Below are 15174 nucleotides of genomic sequence, written 5' to 3' on the forward strand. Positions count from 1 at the left end.
ATTGCTTGGCTCTGTACATTCCGTCATTGTGTAATTATTTTATGATACTTTTTGAAATCTTCTCTATTATATTTGCTTATGGATTGTCTTTATGCCCTTTTTGTGTTACTTTGATGCATAATGACGTGGCTCCTTTTTTTTAATGAAATTCACAATAAGCATATGGACAAGGGAAACTTCTTGTTTAGATTCTGCAGACAATATGTATTAAGAACTATAAATAAAATTCTGTTCATACTTTAAACGAAAAAATATATTATTTCTACCTGATCAACTGATCAATCAAATCGGTAAAAATTAACAACTTATTAGTTGAACAAACACTTATTTAACACCAGGCCATAAAAGTAGCAAACAGAAAATATAACACTGAGTAACACGAACCCATTAAGGGTGGTCGCAGGTGATCAAGAAGGATAAGAATATGCTGCCTGTCGTGTGGAATACGTCGGGATACTAATTTCAAATAAAAATCTGGAAATACGTTGCACTCTGATATGACTAACATGTCTAAATTGAAAACACAAGTAATTAACAATGACTTTCGGAACATATCCATGGTCATCTGTAACCACAATATTTAAAAACGGTCAACCAAATCATGATGATGTATGTACTCCTTTCAAAGAGCCGACATCAACTTCATTAATAGGAACATTGGGTCAAAAGGTTCCAAACGTTCCAAATGTACCTTATAAGCAGCAACCCTCTATCACAGAAACCATGATATTATACTCAAGCTCTCAAATAAAGTATCAATTTTAAGACACTTTCATCATTTAAAGCTGCTGTTTAGATACTTCTGCACAAAGTTTTAATCTTGAAATAAACTGGTTAGCTGAGAAGTTAGTTCTAAACAGGCCATTATTGAAATTTATCAGTATACTTATTTCCAGTTTGATGAGATAACTGCGTTATACATTGTAACCAAACTTGAACAAATACCATGAGAGGTCATTATGAACAAAACGGATCACAAGGTTCATATATGATTCTTGCGTATAAAATCCTTGATGATTTTTTTTTATTCAAATAAGAGTTATTTTTAATACAGTATAATCAATTCCGAAAAAAAGATATTCGTATCTGGGCTGGCACTATTAGCTTTCAATTAAACTATACAGCCCGTAACAGAGAAGTGATCGAATTGATGTTTCTTTACCGTCAAAATTAGCTACGTTATCGACAAACTTAATTGAGTAGTGACCGAACTATTGGTACTTTAACGTTAAAAAGATTGACAATGCTGACAAACTTTCATGTGTCGATAATCAAGTTTAATACCGATAATATTGAAAATAATTCTAATAATATGAAACAAAAAAGTTTGGTATTTTCATGCACAGAAATTTTGAAGATATGAATACTTGTTAAATGTTTGAAATAATTCATTGCATTGTATATCGAGTACTACTAATTCATTTTAGACGCTGTATTTCTAAAGAAAAATGTGCTCTATAGCTGACAAAGAAGTGTGAACATTTTGCATTGATACAAAATTGTGTAAATGAAACAACTAATTAGATAGGAACCAAATTTTGATAGAATCTTGTTCGTTTCCAGTGAGTTCTTGAAAACGTTTGGTCGCCACGCTGAAATAACACACATCTGCTAAGGCACGAAACAGTTTGATTTTCAGGAGGGAAAAGTGGGGGGGGAGGATATAGTTATATCTCAAAATATTTTAATAACCGCTTCGCTGATCAGATTTTTATTCCCCCGCCTTTAGGCGACGGGGCATTAAGATTTATCCTTGTCTGTACGTCTGTACGTCCGGTCTATAAAATTTTTGTCAAATATATATCGGCTTGTGTATGTCAGATTGGTTTGATATTTGGTCTGCAGCTTTATCAAGGTGAATTGTACCGTGTCTCCCCTTTTCAGGTCTGTCATTTGTCTACTTCCTGTTTGGCTGGAGCATCTGTGTCTCATAGACACATCTTCTCTGTTTTCTATTACAGTTTATACAGGAAAATTTTGTTGACAATTTTTTTTTTTTCATATGATAAAATATTGAGGCAGCAGATTTTTTAAGTCAAAATCAGGGTAAGAATATTGTTTTCTAAAAACTACCAGGCCCCTTCCTCCATGAAAATTAAATGGTCCGTGGCAAAAATCAAAAATTCCCACATGTTCAACTTCAAAATTTGACCAGATTCTATTCTTAACTGTCGGATAATATACTAGGATAACATAGAAAATGTCCTGTATGGGACGATTCTGTACTCATTCTTCACGCGTAGTTGGGTACAAGTGTCCTCGTAGTGAACGCACCCGACTACGCATGCAGTAAAAAGTGTACTACTCTTACGTCGGATACCGGGCAGTTTCTTTGTTATATCTGTACGTTATCAAATACATGTACATGTTAATATTTTCTTAATATTAAATAGGTAAAAAATATTGCTGAAAGCCTGTTCAGGGTTTCTTTCTTGTGTATGATTATATAATTTTTCACATGCCTGAACTCATTGACGATAATGTAAGGTGCTCTATTAGAAAAAAAATGGAGATAGAAGGGGCTTTCAATTGCTACGGCGGTGTTTTTTTGTCCCTTCAAAAAAGATTGATAATAGTCGAAGTTCGAATGATATCCGGGAGTGGATATTAGTAAGATATACATATTGATGGTTATGTGTCGTATGTGAATGATTTTTAGTCTAAAAAAATGTCACAAATGTCTACTGAAAACCAAAAAGAACAATCCGTTTTAAATAATGAAGACAAGATGGCCGACCAAAAAACTCAAGAGGAAACATACTCATCTGCAGTAAAAAAAAACTTTGTTATTGAGAGCGTGCTTTCTAGTGTTAAACCTGTATTCATATTAGAAAATGATATATTTGGATCAACAAAACCAAACAAAGAGCAGTTCATAACACATATAGAACTCTATAAAACAATTGATGCCAATATATGTCCAGGTAGCCATCTTAAAGCACTCCAAAGAGTTAGAGGTCTTTGGAGAATTTATTTCGATGATGATACTGACAGAGAATACATGATTTCAAAGGGGATGTGGGTTAGAGACAAAATAATCCCAGTGTACACACGCAACCCAAGAATCATGGTAAATGAAAATCCTAATCATCTAAAAGTACGTGTGAAAAATGTACCCTGCTCAGCTGAGGATGGACAAATTGAACGTGCACTAGAATACTATGGATGCACTGTGCACAAATCCTATCGTGAACGCCTTCGGGTAGATGGTGAGTTGACTAATTGTCAAACAGGGGACAGAATAGTTATATGTGACCCTGTTAGTGAACCATTGCCAAGATCTATGTTAATAGGTAAATATGTTGCTACTGTCTTGCATGCTAATCAGAACTCTTCAGAAGGTCACAAAATCGTATGCAGAAAGTGTCTACAGACAGGACACAAGGTAATGCAATGTCCTAATGATTGGATATGCCTACACTGCAAAAAACCTGGCCACAGGCAGGCTGACTGTCCTGAAGAGTTAAACACTTCCAACTCCTCTAGTGAAGAGGAATCAGATGCTAATGATGCCGACACAGAAGACACTGAAGTCCCGCCTGCTCATGCACATGACGCACTTCAACCTTCCAACTCGGGTGACGTCCTTAGTATTATTCATGCCAAAGATAAAGCCCAATCAGTAAATAACCATTTACAAGATAAAATTCAGTGTGATCAAGAAATAGTGAACGGTGGGGAAAATGATGAGAAAAAAAAGCCGAAGCATAAAAAAAGAAGAAAAATACGGAACCCGGTGGCAATATTGAACAATATTTCAAGGGACAGACCGTTAATACCAATACCCCCGCAGCAAAAAAAAAATGGAAAAAGAAATGCCAGCACGCCAACAGAAGATAAACACAAAGAAGCTGTCCCTATTCAAAAGACTAAAACTTAGGGTCAGTTGTAAACGGAAATGTATTCATACCAATAAACCGAACACAAAATAATCAATGAAATCCAAGTGTAAATATTTGTATATATTTGTAATATTTAGCCTGTTTTTATATAACAAAAAAAATAAAAATAAAAATGAGTGTGATGTAATTAAGGATTACATACATTCACATGTGTATGAAAGTAATTCAGACAAATCTGAAACAAACAAAATGATGTATAATAAAAAACAAAAGTATGTCAATTTAAATCACTTTAATTATAATTGTACTAATCAAATACGAAACAGTTGCAGCTTGTACAATATTTTTTTCAATAGAAAAGAAAATATAATATTTATGCAGATATTTGAACATTTTACAAACATTATTCACAAGAAAAAGAGAATAGAAATCTTGGGAAAAGTAAATCTATTAATAGTACCTATTCTGTTTCAAACAGGTAAATTCTTGTTTATGTCCCAGATATTGAACTCAACAATTTATTACACAAAAAAGCTCACATCGTTTTATTCGTACAGTTGTCAATGTCCATTTTCCTTTTGTTCAGTACTATGCTATTACATCCTTCTATTTTTCATGTTCAGTACATTTCAATTCTTTATACGCACTACTCAATTTCCTTTAATAGAACACTAAGTTTTACGAAATCACTATTCCAATATTCACACGATAAGATCCAATTACTCTTGTATCTCCAACCATGCATACACCGACGTTGTCTGGTGTCTAAAAATAGAAAACAACAGGTGTTACAAAATGAAAGAAATCAACTGTTTATTATATTGTCATTGACATGTCACAGCATGATTTTTAGAGACACATATTTCTCTGATGAGGTGTATTTGATTTTGATCAAATGTTCTGTAACAAATTCATTTGTAAATCTCTGGCTTGTATTATTATTTTTAACTTGTGTATTAATGAAAAATGAATATTGTATATTTTTGAAATATGTGTATACTTTTAAAAAAATAATAACTATGAGAATGCAAGAATGTAATTGTTTAGGCTCAATAAACATTCAAGTAAATAAAATTCTAAAAACAAAAGACTTATGACAAAAACAATTCACATATGTTCTTTAAATTGTCAAGGTCTCAGAGTAAAAGATAAAAGACATAGATTATACTTGTGGATGAAATATCAAAAATGTAATATTTTGTTTGTTCAGGAAAGTCATTTCACTGAAGATTTAGAGAAAGACTTAAATTCTGAAATTAAAGGTCAACAATATCATAGCTTTGGAACCTCACAGTCCAGAGGAGTTTCAATTTTTATTAATAATGATTTAGAATGCAAATTTATAAATATATTCAAAGACCAAGAGGGCAGGCTACTCTTAATAAATGTTGAAATTGAAGACAGTATTTACACTTTAGTAAATGTCTATGCACCAAATATACCTAAAAACAGAAATATTTTTTTCAAAAAAGTTAAAGAAGTAATTACAAAAAATAGTTTAGGAATGGTTATAATTGGAGGAGATATGAATGATACTTTAACAAAAATAGATAAAAAAAATAAAGTGTCAACACAAAAATTAAAACAAACAAAACCAGTTTTTAGCCTTAAATCTTTAATCAAAACTCAAAAGCTAAGTGATATTTGGAGAGAGATTCATGGCAAGGAAATACAATTCACTTGGCGACGTAAAAATAATTTAAATGAAGCATCTAGAATAGATTTTTTCTTAACCTGTCCTGAAATAAGAACTAAAATAGAATCTACTGATATTAGGCCAGCTATTATAACTCATACAGACCAACAGGCAATTTCTATAAAAATAAAAGGTCGATCAGACCAAAAAGGTAAAGGATACTTTAAAATTAATAATAGTATTTTAGAAAATGAAGAATATCAAAACCTTATTAAAATTCTGATCAAACAATATGAAAAGAAAATTTTACTCACCAATGATATTGGGGTCAAGTGGGATCTTTTTAACCCTTTCGCCGACGAGTCCCGGTTTACCGGGATTCACGCTTCAGACAGCTGACGATGAGTCCCGTTTTACCGGGATCGGAATACCTCTTTTATGTTTCCCGCTCAAACAGTGCAAACGTGGGTTATCTTTCTTTGATGGATAACCCGGATGAAAGTGTAAACATGCCGGTTCCGTTTGTTGAAAACCGTGTCAAAATCAGAGGAAATTTACGGAATTTACGAGAATTTGAAATGAGGGAACATTTTTTTTGAAAGAATATGGAAGAATTGAAGCCAAACTAGTATACTTTTTTGACATAAAATGTCGTTTTATGTACAAAACAGTTGGAATGGACATCGATCAGTGTGAGGAATTTGTACAGCCTCATAAAATTTTTCAAAATTTTGCCGTTTTGGGTTAAAAAATTACGATTTGGGGTGAAAGAGTCGAATTTTGAGAATTTCACCTTGATAATGACGAAAATTTGAAAATTTTGATATTTTATGAAGAAAAAATTGTCAAAACATGAACAAAACTGTGAACATGGTCTTAGTGAATAAAATAAATACACAAATAACTATAAACAAGTTTTTATTGACATTTATTATGAATATTTCCAACTTGAGTAATAGTAGCCAGGGACGCCATCGTCTCAGAGTAGCTTCTGTCTGGGCAGCAATCGGTGAAAGGGTTAAAACCGAGGTAAGAGACCATACCATAGTATTCTGTAAAAGAAAAGCACAAAATAATGTTAAAGATATACATATCTTAGAAAACAAATTGAAGAAATTAAATGAGGGTATAAACAAAAAATGTAAAATAGATGATATTAACTCTCTTAAAGAGGAAATTAATATTATAGAAGAAAAACTTGGTAAATTATATGATTCAAAAACAAAAGGAGCACAAATAAGATCCAGAATTAAATGGGTAGAAGAAGGCGAAAAAAACACTAAATTCTTCTTGGGACTAGAAAAAGCTAGGCAAACAAGAAAAACCATTACAGCGCTCAGAGACAAAGAAGGGGTGATACATACACATCCTACAGAAATACTTAATATTGAAAAAGAGTTTTATGAAGAAATCTATAAAAGTTCAAATCCCGATAAAAATTCTATTAAAGATTATGTTATGAATACAGAATGTGATCATGTCCTAACAGATAAAGAAAGCGATAGTATGGAAGGTTTATTAAGCACTCAAGAATGCACAGATTCTTTATTTAAAATGAAACTTAATAAAGCCCCTGGAATTGATGGGCTAAGTGTCGAATTTTATAGAACTTTTTGGGAACATCTTAAAGAGTTTGCAGTCAAAACTTTTAATCTTTCATTTGATAAAGGGGAGTTAACAAATTCACAAAAATTAGGAGTTATTTCCCTTTTACATAAAAAAAAATGATCCTCTCAGTTTAGACAATTATAGACCTATAACATTATTGAATGTTGACACAAAATTAGTTGCTTATTCACTTGCTCAAAGGATAATTAAAGTATTACCACAAATTATTCATGGAGACCAAAATGGGTATGTTAAAAACAGATACATAGGATATAATATTAGACAAATTCAAGATGTCATAGATTATGCAGACAAATTTAATATAGAGGGTGCCTTATTATTTTTAGATTTTTCGAAAGCATTTGATTCATTAGAATGGGACTTTATGTTCTTTGCTTTACAAAAATTTGGATTTAAAAATTCTATGATGAGATGGATTAAACTTTTATACACTGACATAAAAAGTTCAGTTTTAAACAATGGGTGGATCTCTAAACCCATGAGTATATATCGTGGTATACGTCAAGGCTGCCCTTGCAGTGCGATAATTTTTGTTATTGCTGTTGAGATTCTAAAGGATTTGAAATCAAGATAGATGGAAAAACCCACACTTTAAAAATAAGTCAATTAGCAGATGACACTACTCTTTTTCTCAAATCAAAACAAGATATTTCAAAAGCTCTTAACATGATTGAAAAATTTGGATCACTTTCAGGATTAAAACTTAACAGATCTAAAACAGAAGGTATTTGGCTAGGGAAGCAAAAACATTGTAAAGAAAAATATGAAAATATTAACTTTACAGAAAAACCAATTAAGAGTCTCGGGATATATGTAGGACTCAAATCTATGGCGTGTTCCAAATCTATGGCAGATTCCTAATCTATGGCAAATGTGACGTTACAAACGCCAAACAACTCAAATCTATGGCAGATTTTTGTTTTCTCCAAATCTATGGCAGATCTTTAAATTGCGTCACAATAGAATAACGCAATATTACATGGTAGCTGCCACAAACGATTGCGAAGCTCATAGATTTGAACACGATTCCAGTTGAAGGTATTATCCTGGACAACAATTTGCGGATGATTTAAAGGAAGATGTGACCTATTATTCGAAAGAGGGTCAAAATGGGCTGTATCAGCCAAAACCCGCGTTGTACAAGCTAGGGCACCACTTTTTTCAGTACCGGATTATTAAAAAGGAGTTCTAGTAAATGTTTAACTATCTGCAGCTTTTATAAAGTGAAAGATAAAATTAACGGATATCTATTTGATTTAAATTGTCAACAAATAAAAAAGTAGTATTAACGATAAAATAAATATTAGTTGAAAATTCAAACTGTTTATTTTTATTATATTTTTTTTAAGGGACTTACTAGTTGGTCTAAGGAATGGGTAAAATATAGGTATCATGATTATATATATTTTTTTTAATTTTTACGGGGCACAACATTTCAAGCCTGAAGTCTGTTTTGAGGAATTCATCATTTACAAAACAAAATCGGTTACCATCACGATTTGGTTGACCATCATTTCACAAATGTTTATAGACATGTCGTACATTTCCACTGGTTTCAGACAAGTCATTGATCATAGTATGTACTGCATTGTTTTCCATTAGGCAGCAACCATTTGATTTTCTGGGGGGGCTATGGTTTTTTTTTCTGGACAAATTTTTTTTTCGCCTGCGGCGAAAAACAATCTATTTTTTTCGCGACAAGTCGAAAGCAATTTTTTTCTTTCAATTTTAGCATTACATATAGTGGCAGCTGAGGGTGAAACAAACAATTTTTTTTTCTCAGAATCAAAAACAAATTATTTTTTTCTCCAAAAACTGGAAACAAACTTTTTTTCCAAAAAAAACCATAGCCCCCCCAGAAAATCAAATGGTTGCTGCCTTAGCTCAAAATTTGCCATAGATTTGGAAACAACAAAAATCCGCCATAGATTAGGAAATTACAAAACTTGCCATAGATTAGGATTGTAAAAATCTGCCATAGATTTGGGATGGCATGACGTCACATTTGCCATAGATTTGGAATCTGCCATAGATTTGGAACCCACCATAGATTTGAATCCTACATATATTTTGGGCATAATAAAAAAGAGTGTCAAAAACTAAATTTTGATAAACAGCTAGAAAAGACTGTAAAAATTATATCAAACTGGAAAAAAAGAAACTTAACCATGATAGGAAGAATAACAGTTATTAAATCTTTAATTATTCCTATAATCACTTATTTGGCTACAGTGTCAACCTTAAGCAAAGAATACTTGGACAAATTTAAAAAAATCATATATGAATTTTTATGGAACAATAAGACAGAAAAAGTTAAACGCACCGTATTAAGCTATAACCAACTAGCTGGTGGATTAAAAATGGTAAATATAGATAAATATATAGAATCTATAAAGATAGGTTGGATAAAAAGATTAACTGCTGATAAATTTCTTAATTGGATGGTTATACCAAAGTTTTATCTTAATAAATTTGGTAGCAATCTACTTATCTTAAGGATGAATACTAATAATATATATTCTATACCGGGTACTAAAGAGCTACCAAAATTTTATCTTGATATGATTAAAGTATGGTTAAAAAATAAAAATAATAAAACTAAAAATCCAAATAATTACAGACTTATCCGTCAAGAAGTTATTTGGGGAAATCAATTAATTAAATTTCAAAAGAAAACACTCCTTTTTCAAAATTGGATAGACAGTAATATCATTCATATAAATGATATCATTGATGAAAATGGAGTTTTTTCAGAAAAAATTATAAGTTTAAAGTTAAAAAATAAATCAAACTGGATAGCTGAATTCTCAAGATTGAGAAAAGCAATTCCAAAAGAATGGTTAAAAATATTAAATGAAGAATGTTCAATAAAAACTAGTGTTTTAATAAATAACTCACTATATATAAGTGAAAAAAATAATTGCCAACATAAACTAGAAAAATTAGATTCAAAGAAAATTTATTCAATTTTAATAGAATATGATAAAGAAGTTCCAATAGGATATCATAAGTGGAATAGAATTTTGAAATGTGAAAACATACAAATTGAAGCTCAATATGTGCAAAAATTTATTCATAATTACTTAAAAGATAATAAACTGAAAATGTGCAGATGGAAATTATTACACTTTATTCTTCCAAACAAAGTCTTATTAAAACAATGGAAAATAAGCCATAACTCTACTTGTAATTTTTGTAACGTTACAGAAGACTATAAACATTTTTTTGTAACATGCCACTTTTTAGATGAGTTTTGGGGAGAAATATATAAGATACTTGAATTAGTTAAGATTGGTAGACACATTCTCACTGAAAAAAATTTAATCTGGGGATATAAAATTAATGATGAACATTATTATGAAATAAACTTTCTACTTACAGTTATTGTATTTACTATTCACAAAATACATTATTTGTCAGAATATAGAACACAAAATATCAACATATATAATGTTTTTAGGTCAGAATTTAAAATAGGATTATTATTACAAAAAAAATATATTAATATTGAAGGTAAAGGGATACTAGAAAAGATATATTCTTATATTTGACAGCATTATTGTCAGTATTGCAATATTTTATGTATTTTACAGAGCTCCTTGTACTTCAATTGTTTGATAGATGGTTTTTTTTTCAATGAGTTTTGAAAGTGAAAGTACAAATGTACTTTTTCCTTAAATCTATATACTGTAACTTTATATTATACATAAGATATGCAAATTATGCTTAATACATTATGAGAACAAGATTCTTATGTAAACCTACCTTCCGTTGCTAATTCATTTAAATTTGGCAAGCACGTGGTGAAAGTAATTATAATCCACACAAAAAATAACAAATGAATTTACCGTTATACCGGACAACAGAGAAATACATTAAACCACAAATCAAATTCGGAACACGCCTAAATAACCCGTGATTCTGTTTTTATCCCCAACATCTATCAGATAGTTACAATATATATATATAAAGTTCATATTCAAAGTTATAATTGTAAAATTATAGAGAATTAATGTATTTAATGATAAACAATGTATAATGACAAATAATATATAAACTAACAAAATTATAAAAATACTACCTGAAGATACCCTGGTCTTAAGGTACTAACAAACAGGGATCTTTACTGAAATAGCTGTACCAGTGAAGAAATCTGTTAACAGCATGTGATATATTGTTGTTGAATAAAAAAAAAAAAAAAAAGAAAAAAAATGGATTTCCAGTTCGGGTTTGAAAAAGAAATTTCGCCTTTTCTTGAGCCTGTTTTGTACATTTAGTTTAACAGATATGATCCAATGAAAATTTTCACATGGAACCTTCGGTAAATAGGAAAATGAAAAGATATGGGGTAATTTACAGAGAGACCACACTCCATCCATGAGAAAAACGGAAGGAATTTAAAAATCTAGAGGTCTATGCAAGGCTTTCAACAAGGGTGGAATCTCACTCCTTCTGAAAAGCTCTAAATCGCCCAAACGTGTTCATACGTTTGGTCATCAAGAGATTCTGGTTTCTCTTTTTGTGTGTCATAAACATTCAATTCGGATTTGAATTTAATTTACCGAAACATTTCCGTACATTAACTCTTAGGACGGTCAGAACATTTTAAGGACGCAACAGATCGATGTACAAGTTTAAGTAGTACATAGATGTGCAATAATTCAGCTTCCTGTACATGTTCATGAAGTTCTAAATTTTGAATGTTGATTTCTTTAAAAAAACACCATTTTTTTACAATAAAAAATCTCAAACTGTCTGTTAACAATGAAAAAGTTTGACCGTGAAAAATCACATATCTAAGAAAAGCAGTCGTTTAATTGATTATAAGAAAGTTTCAGTATATCATGTAAAATTTCTTTAATTTGAGAGTTTTCCTTTAGTTACAAATGTAGCTACATGTCTGATGGTGAAATAAAAATGAATGTCTCAGAAAGTGGTGAATTAGTTTCCATAGATGAATCGGGCCAAGCTCAGTAACTTACAGTAAACAGACTACTGAAACATTGACGCACTCGTCGAACTGTTTAAAAGATTTGTGTTTATGACCAAAAATTTATATACAACTTCATTTATAAATTAATCTGAATTTCATAGCGCGTCGTCACAATAATGAAAGTTATAAAAAAAATCTATAACCAGCAGATCTATACTTCTATAAAGAAAGTATTCTTGTACAAAATGGTATTTATTATATAATGGTCCTAACTATAAAATAGATAGTTTACAACAGAAATCTTAAACGGAAGTTTCGACAATTTTAAACAGAAGAGATTTGAAAATAAATTTAACTTTAAATAAACACTGAAATAATTTTAATACTTCAAAGGTGTGAATAAACCAACAATCGCAATCTTTCCTCGTAACAAATGATAGAAATTTCGGAGATCCCGTATTTGATCCTTTACCGTTAAAATGAAAATGCCAATGACAGAGGTTGTTTATAAAAAATGTTTTACTGTGTTAAAAAAAACTTCGACTTAAACAATGACAACTTACACGTTGGACATGAAATATTTTGTCGATGAAGAAAATTAAATTATGTCACTTCTGAAATAAGTTTGTCGATAACGTAACTTATTCTGACGGTAAAGAAACGCGAATTCAATCACTACTCTGTTACGGGCTGTATTTCAATCTTTCCTTTTGTTAGGAATAAGGAATATTAATGTTATCATTATCAAAGTCACCAGCCTAATAATATGTAACATCAAACGCACATTTGTCTGCATCAGTTCATACATCACTGGTATCAACGTGATGATCGTAACTGCAATTATGATATGGCGGACACAAATTTAGGGAAAATTTAGAAGGCTGATTTCTCCACTTTGACTGCTTATTCTAAGATTTGTTTTATATCAAGAAAAATCTTAATAAGCATAGCCATTTAATATGTATTTCTTAAATCACGCGAGTGAAACATGTGGTTTGTCTACATGAAGAACAACATAGGAATTTAGGACAGCAGTTGAGCAAATATATGTGTCTTTGAAGATACATGTAGCATGTAACATTAGTGTTCATAAACTAATTAAATGTTTAACATTCTATTTTGTATTAATAGCATAAAATCTTAAAACTACACAATTGAAGTATTTTTGTCTTCTTTTTCATGTTTAACCCTTGTTTTGCATAATCCTCGAATGAATCCGTTATTATATAAAAGCTTTGAAGAATTTATGAATGCTCACAGTGTTTTGATCCTTTGGTAAATACGTGTTCCAAAGGGGAGTTGTTGATACTGCTTTGGTCATCAGTAACAAAGTGGCAATCTAAAAAAAACAAAAACCAATAATATTGAAAAATAGAACAGGTGAAATCAGAATGTTTTAGAATTAAAGGCATCAATATTGGGAGTACTTGTTTCATTCAAAATTTACAAAAAGGTGTCTACAGATATGAGAGATAATAGTATTTGACAAAAATTTGATAAAACTGATGCTTTAAAACCTTTTTTGACGAAGAAAAAGTTTTGATGAGATCGTTTCTCTTTGTCCTCTTTTCAAATTGCAGACAGTTTGTAAAATTTATGACGGGCAATATCCAAGATAATAACAGTAAAGTTTTTTATGGTTGAGAAGTAGAACATTAACATCGGTTTCAGCAAAAAATTAAGACAAAAGATTCAAAAGGGGAAGTAAATATAGCTTCCTGTGTCTAAGACAACATGAACAGTAATAAGCAGCATGTGATTTATAATTACGACAAACATGGCCGCGTCTACATCACGTGGCAGAAGTAAATATATGCATGACATATAACGCGGTTGAAGAGTGACTAGATATACATGCAATTTAAAAAAAAACAATCAGTTTTGTTGCTCTCGACATTGGATGTCACAGTGCCCACACTACCCAATTAAAGATTGTTTATTCTGTGGGATTTTTTTTTTTCGATGATTCAAACTCGCATAAAACGGATTTGAGGATGAAACTGAGTAAAATGTTGCATAAAAGTAAAAAAAAAATAATAATAACAAACTCCAATAAAAATTCTTAACGAATAATTAATTCCCAAATGTCTAAATCAAAAGATCAAACACATCAAACAAATGGAAAAACAAATGTCTTATTTCTAACGTGGTAAAATTATTTCCTTACATCAATAATGATAGAGCAAACTTGTTTTTATAGCTAACATAACCTCTCACTTGTATGACTGAATGCCGATAATGTTTTAAAACATCTGCCTACGATTCAACAAAAACGAAACTCTAGCATACTGATAATATACCGTATGGTATATGATTGATGGCAACAGACGTATAAAGGTGTTCGAAAGACAAAACTGATTGAGAAAAAAAAACGAATCTCAGTTCCAAATTAAAACCGAGGGAAACACATCACCTTTCCAAAAACAACAAATGCATTGCGAATTGTATCTTTTAGACAACCATCATTTGACGTGGATAATGGTTATATAAAGGGTTACATTTTTTGTGTTGTTAAAATTTGCTGTATCAAAATGTTAGAAATTATTATAAATTAAGGAATGTATCTCCCTCGTGCAAAGCTCTGATTCTTTTCACGGATTTGGCTATACTTTTTGGACCTTTTGGATTATAGCTCTTCATTTTTTATATAAGCTTTAGATTTCAAATATTTTGGCCACGAGCCTCACTGAAGAGACATGTATTGTTGAAATGCGCATCTGGTGCAGGAAAATTGGTACCGTAAATGTTATTAAACAGATCAAAGGTTTTGATTGATTGATTCCATTGAAAGACCAAGGTGATTTTAAATAAAAGTTTTCGAAACTTCTTCAGATTTAAATAATTCATATATGGGTATTTTCGCTGTGATCAACAAATCAATCACGTACTTTGCGTGAAAATTATTCATATTAACAATTTTCCCTTTAGTTATATCAGTATAACGGATGCACTTTCTTTCCTTCTCCGTTCATCCCATTTATCTTCCGTATGGCAGTATGACTTAACGCCCCTCTTTTCGTCCAGTTCATCACAATTTTGTCTCAGTAGTTGTCTTGCAAAAGACGTTATTTTTACACCTGAGTATTCCGTCTGTTTTCTGGGTTTTTTCCCTGCAATATCGTGTCGGTATTTTT

This window comes from Mytilus galloprovincialis, chromosome 3 (assembly GCF_965363235.1).
Source record: "Mytilus galloprovincialis chromosome 3, xbMytGall1.hap1.1, whole genome shotgun sequence".
NCBI lineage: Eukaryota > Metazoa > Mollusca > Bivalvia > Mytilida > Mytilidae > Mytilus > Mytilus galloprovincialis.